This window comes from Camelus bactrianus, chromosome 1, assembly GCF_048773025.1.
Source record: "Camelus bactrianus isolate YW-2024 breed Bactrian camel chromosome 1, ASM4877302v1, whole genome shotgun sequence".
NCBI lineage: Eukaryota > Metazoa > Chordata > Mammalia > Artiodactyla > Camelidae > Camelus > Camelus bactrianus.
This window is the reverse complement of record NC_133539.1, coordinates 126,973,730-126,990,883: the sequence shown is the minus strand read 5'-3', so window position 1 is coordinate 126,990,883 and position 17,154 is coordinate 126,973,730.

Genomic DNA, 17,154 nt, shown 5'->3' with positions numbered 1-17,154 from the left:
TCTAGCACCAAGGGAACGGATTGCAGGAGACACTTTTTCTCTGCTTTCTCAGTCTGTTTCCTAGTGCCGGTTTGAAGTTCCTGAAGTTTTCACTGTAAAACCGAGTTGGAGCTTGTACCTCCCCATATATATGTATGGAATGGAGTTTGCAACTGAAAAGAAACTTTGTGTTCCCAACAAGCTAGGTGAAGGACGGCTTTCACACACACTTATCTCTCAGAACTGAGCAAGTGGAGAGACGTTCGTTCATCTAGCACCAAGGGAACGGGTTGCAGGAGACACTTTTTCTCTGCTCTCTCAGTCTGTTTCCTAGTGCCGGTTTCAAGTTCCTGCAGTTTTCACTGTAAAACCGGGTTGGAGCTAGTACCTCCCCATATATAAGTATGGAATGGAGTTTGCAACTGAAAAGAAACTTTGTGTTCCCAACAAGCTAGGTGAAGGACGGCTTTCACACACACTTAACTCTCAGAACTGAGCAAGTGGAGAGACGTTCGTTCATCTAGCACCAAGGGAACAGTTTGCAGGAGACACTTTTTCTCTGCTTTCTCAGTCTGTTTCCTAGTGCCGGTTTGAAGTTCCTGCAGTTTTCACTGTCAAACAGAGTTGGAGCTAGTACCTCCCCATATATATGTATGAAATGGAGTTTGCAACTGAAAAGAAGCTTTGTATTCCCAACAAGCTAGGTGAAGGACGGCTTTCACACACCCTTATCTCTCAGAAGTGAGCAAGTGGAGAGACGTTCGTTCATCTAGCACCAAGGGAACGGGTTGCAGGAGACACTTGTTCTCTGCTTTCTCAGTCTGTTTCCTAGTACCGGTTTGAAGTTCCTGCAATTTTCACTGTCAAACCGTGTTGGAGCTAGTACCTCCCCATATATATGTATGGAATGGAGTTTGCAACTGAAAAGAAACTTTGTGTTCCCAACAAGCTAGGTGAAGGACGGCTTTCACACACACTTATCTCTCAGAACTGAGCAAGTGGAGAGACGTTCGTTCATCTAGCACCAAGGGAACAGGTTGCAGGAGACACTTTTTCTCTGCTTCTCAGTATGTTTCCTAGTGCCGGTTTCAAGTTCCTGCGGTTTTCACTGTAAAACCGAGTTGGAGCTAGTACCTCCCCATATATAAGTATGGAATGGAGTTTGCAACTGAAAAGAAACTTTGTGTTCCCAACAAGCTAGGTGAAGGACGGTTTCACACTCACTTATCTCTCAGAACTGAGCAAGTGGAGAGACGTTCGTTCATCTAGCGCCAAGGGAACGGGTTGCAGGAGACACTTTTTCTCTGCTTTCTCAGTCTGTTTCCTAGTGCCGGTTAGAAGTTCCTGCAGTTTTCACTGTAAAACCGAGTTGGAGCTAGTACCTCCCCATATATAGGTATGGAATGGAGTTTGCAACTGGAAAGAAACTTTGTGTTCCCAACAAGCTAGGTGAAGGACGGCTTTCACACACACTTATCTCTCAGAACTGAGCAAGTGGAGAGACGTTCGTTCATCTAGCACGAAGGGAACAGGTTGCAGGAGACACTTTTTCTCTGCTTTCTCAGTCTGTTTCCTAGTGCCGGTTTGAAGTTCCTGCAGTTTTCACTGTAAAACAGATTTGGAGCTAGTACCTCCCCATATATATGTATGGAATGGGGTTTGCAACTGAAAACAATCTATGTGTTCCCAACAAGCTAGGTGAAGGCCTGCTTTCACACACACTTATCCCTCAGAACTGAGCAAGTGGAGAGACGTTCGTTCATCTAGCACCAAGGGAACGGGTTGCAGGAGATACTTTTTCTCTGCTTTCTCATTCTGTTTCCTAGTGCCGGTTTGAAGTTGCTGCAGTTTTCACTGTAAAACCGAGTTGGAGCTTGTACTCCCTTATATAAGTATGGAATGGAGTTTGCAACTGAAAACAATCTATGTGTTCCCAACAAGCTAGGTGAAGGACTGCTTTCACACACACTTATCTCTCAGAACTGAGCAAGTGGAGAGACGTTCGTTCATCTAGCACCAAGGGAACGGGTTGCAGGAGATACTTTTTCTCTGCTTTCTCAGTCTGTTTCCTAGTGCCGGTTTGAAGTTCCTGCAGTTTTCACTGTAAAACCGAGTTGGAGCTAGTACCTACCTTATATATGTATGCAATGGAGTTTGCAACTGAAAAGACACTTTGTGTTCCCAACAAGCTAGGTGAAGGACGGCTTTCACACACACTTATCTCTCAGAACTGAGCAAGTGGAGAGACGTTCGTTCATCTAGCACCAAGGGAACGGATTGCAGGAGACACTTTTTCTCTGCTTTCTCAGTCTGTTTCCTAGTGCCGGTTTGAAGTTCCTGAAGTTTTCACTGTAAAACCGAGTTGGAGCTTGTACCTCCCCATATATATGTATGGAATGGAGTTTGCAACTGAAAAGAAACTTTGTATTCCCAACAAGCTATGTGAAGGACGGCTTTCACACACACTTATCTCTCAGAACTGAGCAAGTGGAGAGACGTTCTTTCATCTAGCACCAAGGGAACGTGTTGCAGGAGACACTTTTTCTCTGCTTTCTCAGTCTGTTTCCTAGTGCCGGTTAGAAGTTCCTGCAGTTTTCACTGTCAAACCGAGTTGGAGCTAGTACCTCCCCATATATATGTATGGAATGGAGTTTGCAACTGAAAAGAAACTTTGTGTTCCCAACAAGCTAGGTGAAGGACGGCTTTCACACACACTTATCTCTCAGAACTGAGCAAGTGGAGAGACGTTCGTTCATCTAGCACCAAGGGAACGGGTTGCAGGAGACACTTTTTCTCTGCTTTCTCAGTCTGTTTCCTAGTGCCGGTTTCAAGTTCCTGCAGTTTTCACTGTCAAACCGAGTTGGAGCTAGTACCTCCCCATATATAGGTATGGAATGGAGTTTGCAACTGGAAAGAAACTTTGTGTTCCCAACAAGCTAGGTGAAGGACGGCTTTCACACACAATTATCTCTCAGAACTGAGCAAGTGGAGAGACGTTCGTTCATCTAGCACGAAGGGAACAGGTTGCAGGAGACACTTTTTCTCTGCTTTCTCAGTCTGTTTCCTAGTGCCGGTTTGAAGTTCCTGCAGTTTTCACTGTAAAACAGAGTTGGAGCTAGTACCTCCCCATATATATGTATGGAATGGGGTTTGCAACTGAAAACAATCTATGTGTTCCCAACAAGCTAGGTGAAGGCCTGCTTTCACACACACTTATCCCTCAGAACTGAGCAAGTGGAGAGACGTTCGTTCATCTAGCACCAAGGGAACGGGTTGCAGGAGATACTTTTTCTCTGCTTTCTCATTCTGTTTCCTAGTGCCGGTTTGAAGTTGCTGCAGTTTTCACTGTAAAACCGAGTTGGAGCTTGTACCTCCCTTATATAAGTATGGAATGGAGTTTGCAACTGAAAACAATCTATGTGTTCCCAACAAGCTAGGTGAAGGACTGCTTTCACACACACTTATCTCTCAGAACTGAGCAAGTGGAGAGACGTTCGTTCATCTAGCACCAAGGGAACGGGTTGCAGGAGATACTTTTTCTCTGCTTTCTCAGTCTGTTTCCTAGTGCCGGTTTGAAGTTCCTGCAGTTTTCACTGTAAAACCGAGTTGGAGCTAGTACCTACCTTATATATGTATGCAATGGAGTTTGCAACTGAAAAGACACTTTGTGTTCCCAACAAGCTAGGTGAAGGACGGCTTTCACACACACTTATCTCTCAGAACTGAGCAAGTGGAGAGACGTTCGTTCATCTAGCACGAAGGGAACAGGTTGCAGGAGACACTTTTTCTCTGCTTTCTCAGTCTGTTTCCTAGTGCCGGTTTGAAGTTCCTGCAGTTTTCACTGTAAAACAGAGTTGGAGCTAGAACCTCCCCATATATATGTATGGAATGGGGTTTGCAACTGAAAACAATCTATGTGTTCCCAACAAGCTAGGTGAAGGCCTGCTTTCACACACACTTATCCCTCAGAACTGAGCAAGTGGAGAGACGTTCGTTCATCTAGCACCAAGGGAACGGGTTGCAGGAGATACTTTTTCTCTGCTTTCTCATTCTGTTTCCTAGTGCCGGTTTGAAGTTGCTGCAGTTTTCACTGTAAAACCGAGTTGGAGCTTGTACCTCCCTTATATAATTATGGAATGGAGTTTGCAACTGAAAAGACACTTTGTGTTCCCAACAAGCTAGGTGAAGGACGGTTTCACACTCACTTATCTCTCAGAACTGAGCAAGTGGAGAGACGTTCTTTCATCTAGCACCAAGGGAACGGGTTGCAGGAGACACTTTTTCTCTGCTTTCTTAGTCTGTTTCCTAGTGCCGGTTAGAAGTTCCTGCAGTTTTCACTGTCAAATCGAGTTGGAGCTAGTACCTCCCCATATATATGTATGGAATGGAGTTTGCAACTGGAAAGAAACTTTGTGTTCCCAACAAGCTAGGTGAAGGACGGCTTTCACACACACTTATCTCTCAGAACTGAGCAAGTGGAGAGACGTTCGTTCATCTAGCACCAAGGGAACAGGTTGCAGGAGACACTTTTTCTCTGCTTTCTCAGTCTGTTTCCTAGTGCCGGTTTGAAGTTCCTGCAGTTTTCACTGTAAAACCGAGTTGGAGCTAGTACCTCCCCATATATATGTAAGGAATGGAGTTTGCAACTGAAAACAATCTATGTGTTCCCAACAAGCTAGGTGAAGGACTGCTTTCACTCACACTTATCTCTCAGAACTGAGCAAGTGGAGAGACGTTCGTTCATCTAGCACCAAGGGAACGGGTTGCAGGAGATACTTTTTCTCTGCTTTCTCAGTCTGTTTCCTAGTGCCGGTTTGAAGTTCCTGCAGTTTTCACTGTAAAACCGAGTTGGAGCTAGTACCTCCCTTATATATGTATGCAATGGAGTTTGCAACTGAAAAGACACTTTGTGTTCCCAACAAGCTAGGTGAAGGACGGCTTTCACACACACTTATCTCTCAGAACTGAGCAAGTGGAGAGACGTTCGTTCATCTAGCACCAAGGGAACGGATTGCAGGAGACACTTTTTCTCTGCTTTCTCAGTCTGTTTCCTAGTGCCGGTTTGAAGTTCCTGAAGTTTTCACTGTAAAACCGAGTTGGAGCTTGTACCACCCCATATATATGTATGGAATGGAGTTTGCAACTGAAAAGAAACTTTGTATTCCCAACAAGCAAGGTGAAGGACGGCTTTCACACACCCTTATCTCTCAGAACTGAGCAAGTGGAGAGACGTTCGTTCATCTAGCACCAAGGGAACGGATTGCAGGAGACACTTTTTCTCTGCTTTCTCAGTCTGTTTCCTAGTGCCGGTTTGAAGTTCCTGAAGTTTTCACTGTAAAACCGAGTTGGAGCTTGTACCTCCCCATATATATGTATGGAATGGAGTTTGCAACTGAAAAGAAACTTTGTGTTCCCAACAAGCTAGGTGAAGGACGGCTTTCACACACACTTATCTCTCAGAACTGAGCAAGTGGAGAGACGTTCGTTCATCTAGCACCAAGGGAACGGGTTGCAGGAGACACTTTTTCTCTGCTCTCTCAGTCTGTTTCCTAGTGCCGGTTTCAAGTTCCTGCAGTTTTCACTGTAAAACCGGGTTGGAGCTAGTACCTCCCCATATATAAGTATGGAATGGAGTTTGCAACTGAAAAGAAACTTTGTGTTCCCAACAAGCTAGGTGAAGGACGGCTTTCACACACACTTAACTCTCAGAACTGAGCAAGTGGAGAGACGTTCGTTCATCTAGCACCAAGGGAACAGTTTGCAGGAGACACTTTTTCTCTGCTTTCTCAGTCTGTTTCCTAGTGCCGGTTTGAAGTTCCTGCAGTTTTCACTGTAAAACCGAGTTGGAGCTAGTACCTCCCCATATATATGTATGGAATGGAGTTTGCAACTGAAAAGAAACTTTGTATTCCCAACAAGCTAGGTGAAGGACGGCTTTCACACACCCTTATCTCTCAGAACTGAGCAAGTGGAGAGACGTTCGTTCATCTAGCACCAAGGGAACGGGTTACAGGAGACACTTGTTCTCTGCTTTCTCAGTCTGTTTCCTAGTGCCGGTTTGAAGTTCCTGCAATTTTCACTGTCAAACCGTGTTGGAGCTAGTACCTCCCCATATATATGTATGGAATGGAGTTTGCAACTGAAAAGAAACTTTGTGTTCCCAACAAGCTAGGTGAAGGACGGCTTTCACACACACTTATCTCTCAGAACTGAGCAAGTGGAGAGACGTTCGTTCATCTAGCACCAAGGGAACAGGTTGCAGGAGACACTTTTTCTCTGCTTCTCAGTATGTTTCCTAGTGCCGGTTTCAAGTTCCTGCGGTTTTCACTGTAAAACCGAGTTGGAGCTAGTACCTCCCCATATATAAGTATGGAATGGAGTTTGCAACTGAAAAGAAACTTTGTGTTCCCAACAAGCTAGGTGAAGGACGGTTTCACACTCACTTATCTCTCAGAACTGAGCAAGTGGAGAGACGTTCGTTCATCTAGCACCAAGGGAACGGGTTGCAGGAGACACTTTTTCTCTGCTTTCTCAGTCTGTTTCCTAGTGCCGGTTAGAAGTTCCTGCAGTTTTCACTGTAAAACCGAGTTGGAGCTACTACCTCCCCATATATATGTATGGAATGGAGTTTGCAACTGGAAAGAAACTTTGTGTTCCCAACAAGCTAGGTGAAGGACGGCTTTCACACACACTTATCTCTCAGAACTGAGCAAGTGGGGAGACGTTCGTTCATCTAGCACCAAGGGAACAGGTTGCAGGAGACACTTTTTCTCTGCTTTCTCAGTCTGTTTCCTAGTGCCGGTTTGAAGTTCCTGCAGTTTTCACTGTCAAACAGAGTTGGAGCTAGTACCTCCCCATATATATGTATGGAATGGAGTTTGCAACTGAAAAGAAACTTTGTATTCCCAACAAGCTAGGTGAAGGACGGCTTTCACACACCCTTATCTCTCAGAAGTGAGCAAGTGGAGAGACGTTCGTTCATCTAGCACCAAGGGAACGGGTTGCAGGAGACACTTGTTCTCTGCTTTCTCAGTCTGTTTCCTAGTGCTGGTTTGAAGTTCCTGCAATTTTCACTGTCAAACCGTGTTGGAGCTAGTACCTCCCCATATATATGTATGGAATGGAGTTTGCAACTGAAAAGAAACTTTGTGTTCCCAACAAGCTAGGTGAAGGACGGCTTTCACACACACTTATCTCTCAGAACTGAGCAAGTGGAGAGACGTTCGTTCATCTAGCACCAAGGGAACAGGTTGCAGGAGACACTTTTTCTCTGCTTCTCAGTATGTTTCCTAGTGCCGGTTTCAAGTTCCTGCGGTTTTCACTGTAAAACCGAGTTGGAGCTAGTACCTCCCCATATATAAGTATGGAATGGAGTTTGCAACTGAAAAGAAACTTTGTGTTCCCAACAAGCTAGGTGAAGGACGGTTTCACACTCACTTATCTCTCAGAACTGAGCAAGTGGAGAGACGTTCGTTCATCTAGCACCAAGGGAACGGGTTGCAGGAGACACTTTTTCTCTGCTTTCTCAGTCTGTTTCCTAGTGCCGGTTAGAAGTTCCTGCAGTTTTCACTGTAAAACCGAGTTGGAGCTAGTACCTCCCCATATATAGGTATGGAATGGAGTTTGCAACTGGAAAGAAACTTTGTGTTCCCAACAAGCTAGGTGAAGGACGGCTTTCACACACACTTATCTCTCAGAACTGAGCAAGTGGAGAGACGTTCGTTCATCTAGCACGAAGGGAACAGGTTGCAGGAGACACTTTTTCTCTGCTTTCTCAGTCTGTTTCCTAGTGCCGGTTTGAAGTTCCTGCAGTTTTCACTGTAAAACAGAGTTGGAGCTAGTACCTCCCCATATATATGTATGGAATGGGGTTTGCAACTGAAAACAATCTATGTGTTCCCAACAAGCTAGGTGAAGGCCTGCTTTCACACACACTTATCCCTCAGAACTGAGCAAGTGGAGAGACGTTCGTTCATCTAGCACCAAGGGAACGGGTTGCAGGAGATACTTTTTCTCTGCTTTCTCATTCTGTTTCCTAGTGCCGGTTTGAAGTTGCTGCAGTTTTCACTGTAAAACCGAGTTGGAGCTTGTACCTCCCTTATATAAGTATGGAATGGAGTTTGCAACTGAAAAGACACTTTGTGTTCCCAACAAGCTAGGTGAAGGACGGCTTTCACACACACTTATCTCTCAGAACTGAGCAAGTGGAGAGACGTTCGTTCATCTAGCACCAAGGGAACGGGTTGCAGGAGACACTTTTCTCTGCTTTCTCAGTCTGTTTCCTAGTGCCGGTTTGAAGTTCCTGCAGTTTTCACTGTAAAACCGAGTTGGAGCTAGTACCTCCCCATATATAAGTATGAAATGGAGTTTGCAACTGAAAAGAAACTTTGTGTTCCCAACAAGCTAGGTGAAGGACGGCTTTCACACTCACTTATCTCTCAGAACTTAGGAAGTGGAGAGACGTTCTTTCATCTAGCACCAAGGGAACGGATTGCAGGAGACACTTTTTCTCTGCTTTCTCAGTCTGTTTCCTAGTGCCGGTTTGAAGTTCCTGCAGTTTTCACTGTCAAACAGAGTTGGAGCTAGTACCTCCCCATATATATGTATGGAATGGAGTTTGCAACTGAAAAGAAACTTTGTGTTCCCAACAAGCTAGATGAAGGACGGCTTTCACACTCACTTATCTCTCAGAACTGAGCAAGTGGAGAGACTTTCGTTCATCTAGCACCAAGGGAACGGGTTGCAGGAGACACTTTTTCTCTGCTTTCTCAGTCTGTTTCCTAGTGCCGGTTTGAAGTTCCTGCAATTTTCACTGAAAAACCGAGTTGGAGCTTCTACCTCCCCATATATATGTATGGAATGGAGTTTGCAACTGAAAAGAAACTTTGTGTTCCCAACAAGCTAGGTGAAGGACGGCTTTCACACACACTTATCTCTCAGAACTGAGCAAGTGGATATACGTTCGTTCATCTAGCACCAAGGGAACGGTTTGCAGGAGACACTTTTTCTCTGGTTTCTCAGTCTGTTTCCTAGTGCCGGTTTGAAATTCCTGCAGTTTTCACTGTAAAACCGAGTTGGAGCTAGTACCTCCCCATATATATGTATGGAATGGAGTTTGCAACTGAAAAGAAACTTTGTGTTCCCAACAAGCTAGGTGAAGGACGGTTTCACACTCACTTATCTCTCAGAACTGAGCAAGTGGAGAGACGTTCTTTCATCTAGCACCAAGGGAACGGGTGGCAGGAGACACTTTTTCTCTGCTTTCTTAGTCTGTTTCCTAGTGCCGGTTAGAAGTTCCTGCAGTTTTCACTGTCAAATCGAGTTGGAGCTAGTACCTCCCCATATATATGTATGGAATGGAGTTTGCAACTGGAAAGAAACTTTGTGTTCCCAACAAGCTAGGTGAAGGACGGCTTTCACAAACACTTATCTCTCAGAACTGAGCAAGTGGAGAGACGTTCGTTCATCTAGCACCAAGGGAACAGGTTGCAGGAGACACTTTTTCTCTGCTTTCTCAGTCTGTTTCCTAGTGCCGGTTTGAAGTTCCTGCAGTTTTCACTGTAAAACCGAGTTGGAGCTAGTACCTCCCCATATATATGTAAGGAATGGAGTTTGCAACTGAAAACAATCTATGTGTTCCCAACAAGCTAGGTGAAGGACTGCTTTCACACACACTTATCTCTCAGAACTGAGCAAGTGGAGAGACGTTCGTTCATCTAGCACCAAGGGAACGGGTTGCAGGAGATACTTTTTCTCTGCTTTCTCAGTCTGTTTCCTAGTGCCGGTTTGAAGTTCCTGCAGTTTTCACTGTAAAACCGAGTTGGAGCTAGTACCTCCCTTATATATGTATGCAATGGAGTTTGCAACTGAAAAGACACTTTGTGTTCCCAACAAGCTAGGTGAAGGACGGCTTTCACACACACTTATCTCTCAGAACTGAGCAAGTGGAGAGACGTTCGTTCATCTAGCACCAAGGGAACGGATTGCAGGAGACACTTTTTCTCTGCTTTCTCAGTCTGTTTCCTAGTGCCGGTTTGAAGTTCCTGAAGTTTTCACTGTAAAACCGAGTTGGAGCTTGTACCTCCCCATATATATGTATGGAATGGAGTTTGCAACTGAAAAGAAACTTTGTATTCCCAACAAGCAAGGTGAAGGACGGCTTTCACACACCCTTATCTCTCAGAACTGAGCAAGTGGAGAGACGTTCGTTCATCTAGCACCAAGGGAACGGATTGCAGGAGACACTTTTTCTCTGCTTTCTCAGTCTGTTTCCTAGTGCCGGTTTGAAGTTCCTGAAGTTTTCACTGTAAAACCGAGTTGGAGCTTGCACCTCCCCATATATATGTATGGAATGGAGTTTGCAACTGAAAAGAAACTTTGTGTTCCCAACAAGCTAGGTGAAGGACGGCTTTCACACACACTTATCTCTCAGAACTGAGCAAGTGGAGAGACGTTCGTTCATCTAGCACCAAGGGAACGGGTTGCAGGAGACACTTTTTCTCTGCTCTCTCAGTCTGTTTCCTAGTGCCGGTTTCAAGTTCCTGCAGTTTTCACTGTAAAACCGGGTTGGAGCTAGTACCTCCCCATATATAAGTATGGAATGGAGTTTGCAACTGAAAAGAAACTTTGTGTTCCCAACAAGCTAGGTGAAGGACGGCTTTCACACACACTTAACTCTCAGAACTGAGCAAGTGGAGAGACGTTCGTTCATCTAGCACCAAGGGAACAGTTTGCAGGAGACACTTTTTCTCTGCTTTCTCAGTCTGTTTCCTAGTGCCGGTTTGAAGTTCCTGCAGATTTCACTGGAAAACCGAGTTGGAGCTAGTACCTCCCCATATATATGTATGGAGTGTAGTTTGCAACTGAAAAGAATCTTTGTGTTCCCAACAAGCTAGGTGAAGGACGGCTTTCACACACACTTATCTCTCAGAACTGAGCAAGTGGAGAGACGTTCGTTCATCTAGCACCAAGGGAACGGGTTGCAGGAGACACTTTTTCTCTGCTTTCTCAGTCTGTTTCCTACTGCCGGTTTGAAATTCCTTCAGTTTTCACTGTAAAACCGAGTTGGAGCTAGTACCACCCCATATATATGTATGGAATGGAGTTTGCAACTGAAAAGAAACTTTGTGTTCCCAACAAGCTAGGTGAAGGACGGCTTTCACATACACTTATCTCTCAGAATTGAGCAAGTGGAGAGACTTTCGTTCATCTAGCACCGAGGGAACGGGTTGCAGGAGACACTATTTATCTGCTTTCTCAGTCTGTTTCCTAGTGCCGGTTTGAAGTTCCTGCAGTTTTCACTGTAAAACCGACTTGGAGCTAGTACCTCCCCATATATATGTATGGAATGGAGTTTGCAACTGAAAAGAAACTTTGTGTTCCCAACAAGCTAGGTGAAGGACGGCTTTCACACACACTTATCTCTCAGAACTAAGTAAGTGGAGAGACGTTCGTTCATCTAGCACCAAGGGAACGGGTTGCAGGAGACACTTTTTCTCTGCTTTCTCAGTCTGTTTCCTAGTGCCGGTTTGAAGTTCCTGCAGTTTTCACTGTAAAACTGAGTTGGAGCTAATACCTCCCCATATATATGTATGGAATGGAGTTTGCAACTGAAAAGAAACTTTGTGTTCCCAACAAGCTAGGTGAAGGACGGCTTTCACACACACTTATCTCTCAGAACTGAGCAAGTGGAGAGACGTTCTTTCATCTAGCACCAAGGGAACGGGTTGCAGGGGACACTTTTTCTCTGCTTTCTCAGTCTGTTTCCTAGTGCCGGTTTGAAGTTCCTGCAGTTTTCACTGTCAAACAGATTTGGAGCTAGTTCCTCCCAATATATATGTATGGAATGGAGTTTGCAACTGAAAAGAAACTTTGTGTTCCCAACAAGCTAGGTGAAGGACGGCTTTCACACACACTTATCTCTCAGAACTGAGCAAGTGGAGAGACGTTCGTTCATCTAGCACCGAGGGAACGGGTTGCAGGAGACACTTTTTCTCTGGTTTCTAAGTCTGTTTCCTAGTGCCGGTTTGAAGTTCCTGCAGTTTTCACTGTAAAACCGTGTTGGAGCTAGTACCTCCCCATATATATGTATGGAATGGAGTTTGCAACTGAAAAGAAACTTTGTGTTCCCAACAAGCTAGGTGAAGGACGGCTTTCACACACACTTATCTCTCAGAACTGAGCAAGTGGAGAGACGTTCGTTCATCTAGCACCAAGGGAACGGGTTGCAGGAGACACTTTTTCTCTGCTTTCTCAGTCTGTTTCATAGTGCCGGTTTGAAGTTCCTGCAGTTTTCACTGTAAAACCGAGTTGGAGCTAGTACCTCCCCATATATATGTATGGAATGGAGTTTGCAACTGAAAACAATCTATGTGTTCCCAACAAGCTAGGTGAAGGACTGCTTTCACACACACTTATCTCTCAGAACTGAGCAAGTGGAGAGACGTTCGTTCATCTAGCACCAAGGGAACGGGTTGCAGGAGATACTTTTTCTCTGCTTTCTCAGTCTGTTTCCTAGTGCCGGTTTGAAATTCCTGCAGTTTTCACTGTAAAACCGAGTTGGAGCTAGTACCTCCCTTATATATGTATGCAATGGAGTTTGCAACTGAAAAGACACTTTGTGTTCCCAACAAGCTAGGTGAAGGACGGCTTTCACACACACTTATCTCTCAGAACTGAGCAAGTGGAGAGACGTTCGTTCATCTAGCACCAAGGGAACGGGTTCCAGGAGACACTTTTCTCTGCTTTCTCAGTCTGTTTCCTAGTGCCGGTTTGAAGTTCCTGCAGTTTTCACTGTAAAACCGAGTTGGAGCTAGTACCTCCCCATATATAAGTATGAAATGGAGTTTGCAACTGAAAAGAAACTTTGTGTTCCCAACAATCTAGGTGAAGGACGGCTTTCACACACACTTATCTCTCAGAACTGAGGAAGTGGAGAGACGTTCTTTCATCTAGCACCAAGGGAACGGATTGCAGGAGACACTTTTTCTCTGCTTTCTCAGTCTGTTTCCTAGTGCCGGTTTGAAGTTCCTGCAGTTTTCACTGTCAAACAGAGTTGGAGCTAGTACCTCCCCATATATATGTATGGAATGGAGTTTGCAACTGAAAAGAAACTTTGTGTTCCCAACAAGCTAGGTGAAGGACGGCTTTCACACTCACTTATCTCTCAGAACTGAGCAAGTGGAGAGACTTTCGTTCATCTAGCACCAAGGGAACGGGTTGCAGGAGACAATTTTTCTCTGCTTTCTCAGTCTGTTTCCTAGTGCCGGTTTGAAGTTCCTGCAGTTTTCACTGTAAAACCGAGTTGGAGCTTCTACCTCCCCATATATATGTATGGAATGGAGTTTGCAACTGAAAAGAAACTTTGTGTTCCCAACAAGCTAGGTGAAGGACGGCTTTCACACACACTTATCTCTCAGAACTGAGCAAGTGGAGAGACGTTCGTTCATCTAGCACCAAGGGAACGGTTTGCAGGAGACACTTTTTCTCTGCTATCTCAGTCTGTTTCCTAGTGCCGGTTTGAAATTCCTGCAGTTTTCACTGTAAATCCGAGTTGGAGCTAGTACCTCCCCATATATATGTATGGAATGGAGTTTGCAACTGAAAAGAAACTTTGTGTTCCCAACAAGCTAGGTGAAGGACGGCTTTCACACACACTTATCTCTCAGAACTGAGCAAGTGGAGAGACGTTCGTTCATCTAGCACCGAGGGAACGGGTTGCAGGAGACACTTTTTCTCTGTTTTCTAAGTCTGTTTCCTAGTGCCGGTTTGAAGTTCCTGCAGTTTTCACTGTAAAACCGTGTTGCAGCTAGTACCTCCCCATATATATGTATGGAATGGAGTTTGCAACTGAAAAGAAACTTTGTGTTCCCAACAAGCTAGGTGAAGGACGGCTTTCACACACACTTATCTCTCAGAACTGAGCAAGTGGAGAGACGTTCGTACATCTAGCACCAAGGGAACGGGTTGCAGGAGACACTTTTTCTCTGCTTTCTCAGTCTGTTTCCTAGTGCCGGTTTGAAGTTCCTGCAGTTTTCACTGTAAAACCGAGTTGGAGCTAGTACCTCCCCATATATATGTATGGAATGGAGTTTGCAACTGAAAAGAAACTTTGTGTTCCCAACAAGCTAGGTGAAGGACGGCTTTCACACACACTTATCTCTCAGAACTGAGCAAGTGGAGAGACGTTCGTTCATCTAGCACCAAGGGAACGGGTTGCAGGAGACACTTTTTCTCTGCTTTCTCAGTCTGTTTCTTAGTGCCGGTTTCAAGTTCCTGCAGTTTTCACTGTAAAACCGAGTTGGAGCTAGTACCTCCCCATATATATGTATGGAATGGAGTTTGCAACTGAAAAGAAACTTTGTGTTCCCAACAAGCTAGGTGAAGGACGGCTTTCACACACACTTATCTCTCAGAACTGAGCAAGTGGAGAGACGTTCGTTCATCTAGCACCGAGGGAACGGGTTGCAGGAGACACTTTTTCTCTGCTTTCTCAGTCTGTTTCCTAGTGCCGGTTTGAAGTTCCTGCAGATTTCACTTTAAAACCGAGTTGGAGCTATTACCTCCCCATATATATGTATGGAGTGTAGTTTGCAACTGAAAAGAATCTTTGTGTTCCCAACAAGCTAGGTGAAGGACGGCTTTCACACACACTTATCTCTCAGACCTGAGCAAGTGGAGAGACGTTCGTTCATCTAGCACCAAGGGAACGGGTTGCAGGAGACACTTTTTCTCTGCTTTCTCAGTCTGTTTCCTACTGCCGGTTTGAAATTCCTTCAGTTTTCACTGTAAAACCGAGTTGGAGCTAGTACCTCCCCATATATATGTATGGAATGGAGTTTGCAACTGAAAAGAAACTTTGTGTTCCCAACAAGCTAGGTGAAGTACGGCTTTCACATACACTTATCTCTCAGAATTGAGCAAGTGGAGAGACTTTCGTTCATCTAGCACCGAGGGAACGGGTTGCAGGAGACACTATTTATCTGCTTTCTCAGTCTGTTTCCTAGTGCCGGTTTGAAGTTCCTGCAGTTTTCACTGTAAAACCGACTTGGAGCTAGTACCTCCCCATATATATGTATGGAATGGAGTTTGCAACTGAAAAGAAACTTTGTGTTCCCAACAAGCTAGGTGAAGGACGGCTTTCACACACACTTATCTCTCAGAACTAAGTAAGTGGAGAGACGTTCGTTCATCTAGCACCAAGGGAACGGGTTGCAGGAGACACTTTTTCTCTGCTTTCTCAGTCTGTTTCCTAGTGCCGGTTTGAAGTTCCTGCAGTTTTCACTGTAAAACCGAGTTGGAGCTAGTACCTCCCCATATATATGTATGGAATGGAGTTTGCAACTGAAAAGAAACTTTGTGTTCCCAACAAGCTAGGTGAAGGACGGCTTTCACACACACTTATCTCTCAGAACTGAGCAAGTGGAGAGACGTTCTTTCATCTAGCACCAAGGGAACGGGTTGCAGGGGACACTTTTTCTCTGCTTTCTCAGTCTGTTTCCTAGTGCCGGTTTGAAGTTCCTGCATTTTTCACTGTCAAACAGATTTGGAGCTAGTTCCTCCCAATATATATGTATGGAATGGAGTTTGCAACTGAAAAGAAACTTTGTGTTCCCAACAAGCTAGGTGAAGGACGGCTTTCACACACACTTATCTCTCAGAACTGAGCAAGTGGAGAGACGTTCGTTCATCTAGCACCGAGGGAACGGGTTGCAGGAGACACTTTTTCTCTGGTTTCTAAGTCTGTTTCCTAGTGCCGGTTTGAAGTTCCTGCAGTTTTCACTGTAAAACCGTGTTGGAGCTAGTACCTCCCCATATATATGTATGGAATGGAGTTTGCAACTGAAAAGAAACTTTGTGTTCCCAACAAGCTAGGTGAAGGACGGCTTTCACACACACTTATCTCTCAGAACTGAGCAAGTGGAGAGACGTTCGTTCATCTAGCACCAAGGGAACGGGTTGCAGGAGACACTTTTTCTCTGCTTTCTCAGTCTGTTTCCTAGTGACGGTTTGAAGTTCCTGCAGATTTCACTGTAAAACCGAGTTGGAGCTAGTACCTCCCCATATATATGTATGGAATGGAGTTTGCAACTGAAAAGAAACTTTGTGTTCCCAACAAGCTAGGTGAAGGACGGCTTTCACATACACTTATCTCTCAGAATTGAGCAAGTGGAGAGACTTTCGTTCATCTAGCACCGAGGGAACGGGTTGCAGGAGACACTATTTATCTGCTTTCTCAGTCTGTTTCCTAGTGCCGGTTTGAAGTTCCTGCAGTTTTCACTGTAAAACCGACTTGGAGCTAGTACCTCCCCATATATATGTATGGAATGGAGTTTGCAACTGAAAAGAAACTTTGTGTTCCCAACAAGCTAGGTGAAGGACGGCTTTCACACACACTTATCTCTCAGAACTAAGTAAGTGGAGAGACGTTCGTTCATCTAGCACCAAGGGAACGGGTTGCAGGAGACACTTTTTCTCTGCTTTCTCAGTCTGTTTCCTAGTGCCGGTTTGAAGTTCCTGCAGTTTTCACTGTAAAACCGAGTTGGAGCTAGTACCTCCCCATATATATGTATGGAATGGAGTTTGCAACTGAAAAGAAACTTTGTGTTCCCAACAAGCTAGGTGAAGGACGGCTTTCACACACACTTATCTCTCAGAACTGAGCAAGTGGAGAGACGTTCTTTCATCTAGCACCAAGGGAACGGGTTGCAGGGGACACTTTTTCTCTGCTTTCTCAGTCTGTTTCCTAGTGCCGGTTTGAAGTTCCTGCATTTTTCACTGTCAAACAGATTTGGAGCTAGTTCCTCCCAATATATATGTATGGAATGGAGTTTGCAACTGAAAAGAAACTTTGTGTTCCCAACAAGCTAGGTGAAGGACGGCTTTCACACACACTTATCTCTCAGAACTGAGCAAGTGGAGAGACGTTCGTTCATCTAGCACCAAGGGAACGGGTTGCAGGAGACACTTTTTCTCTGCTTTCTCAGTCTGTTTCTTAGTGCCGGTTTCAAGTTCCTGCAGTTTTCACTGTAAAACCGAGTTGGAGCTAGTACCTCCCCATATATATGTATGGAATGGAGTTTGCAACTGAAAAGAAACTTTGTGTTCCCAACAAGCTAGGTGAAGGACGGCTTTCACACACACTTATCTCTCAGAACTGAGCAAGTGGAGAGACGT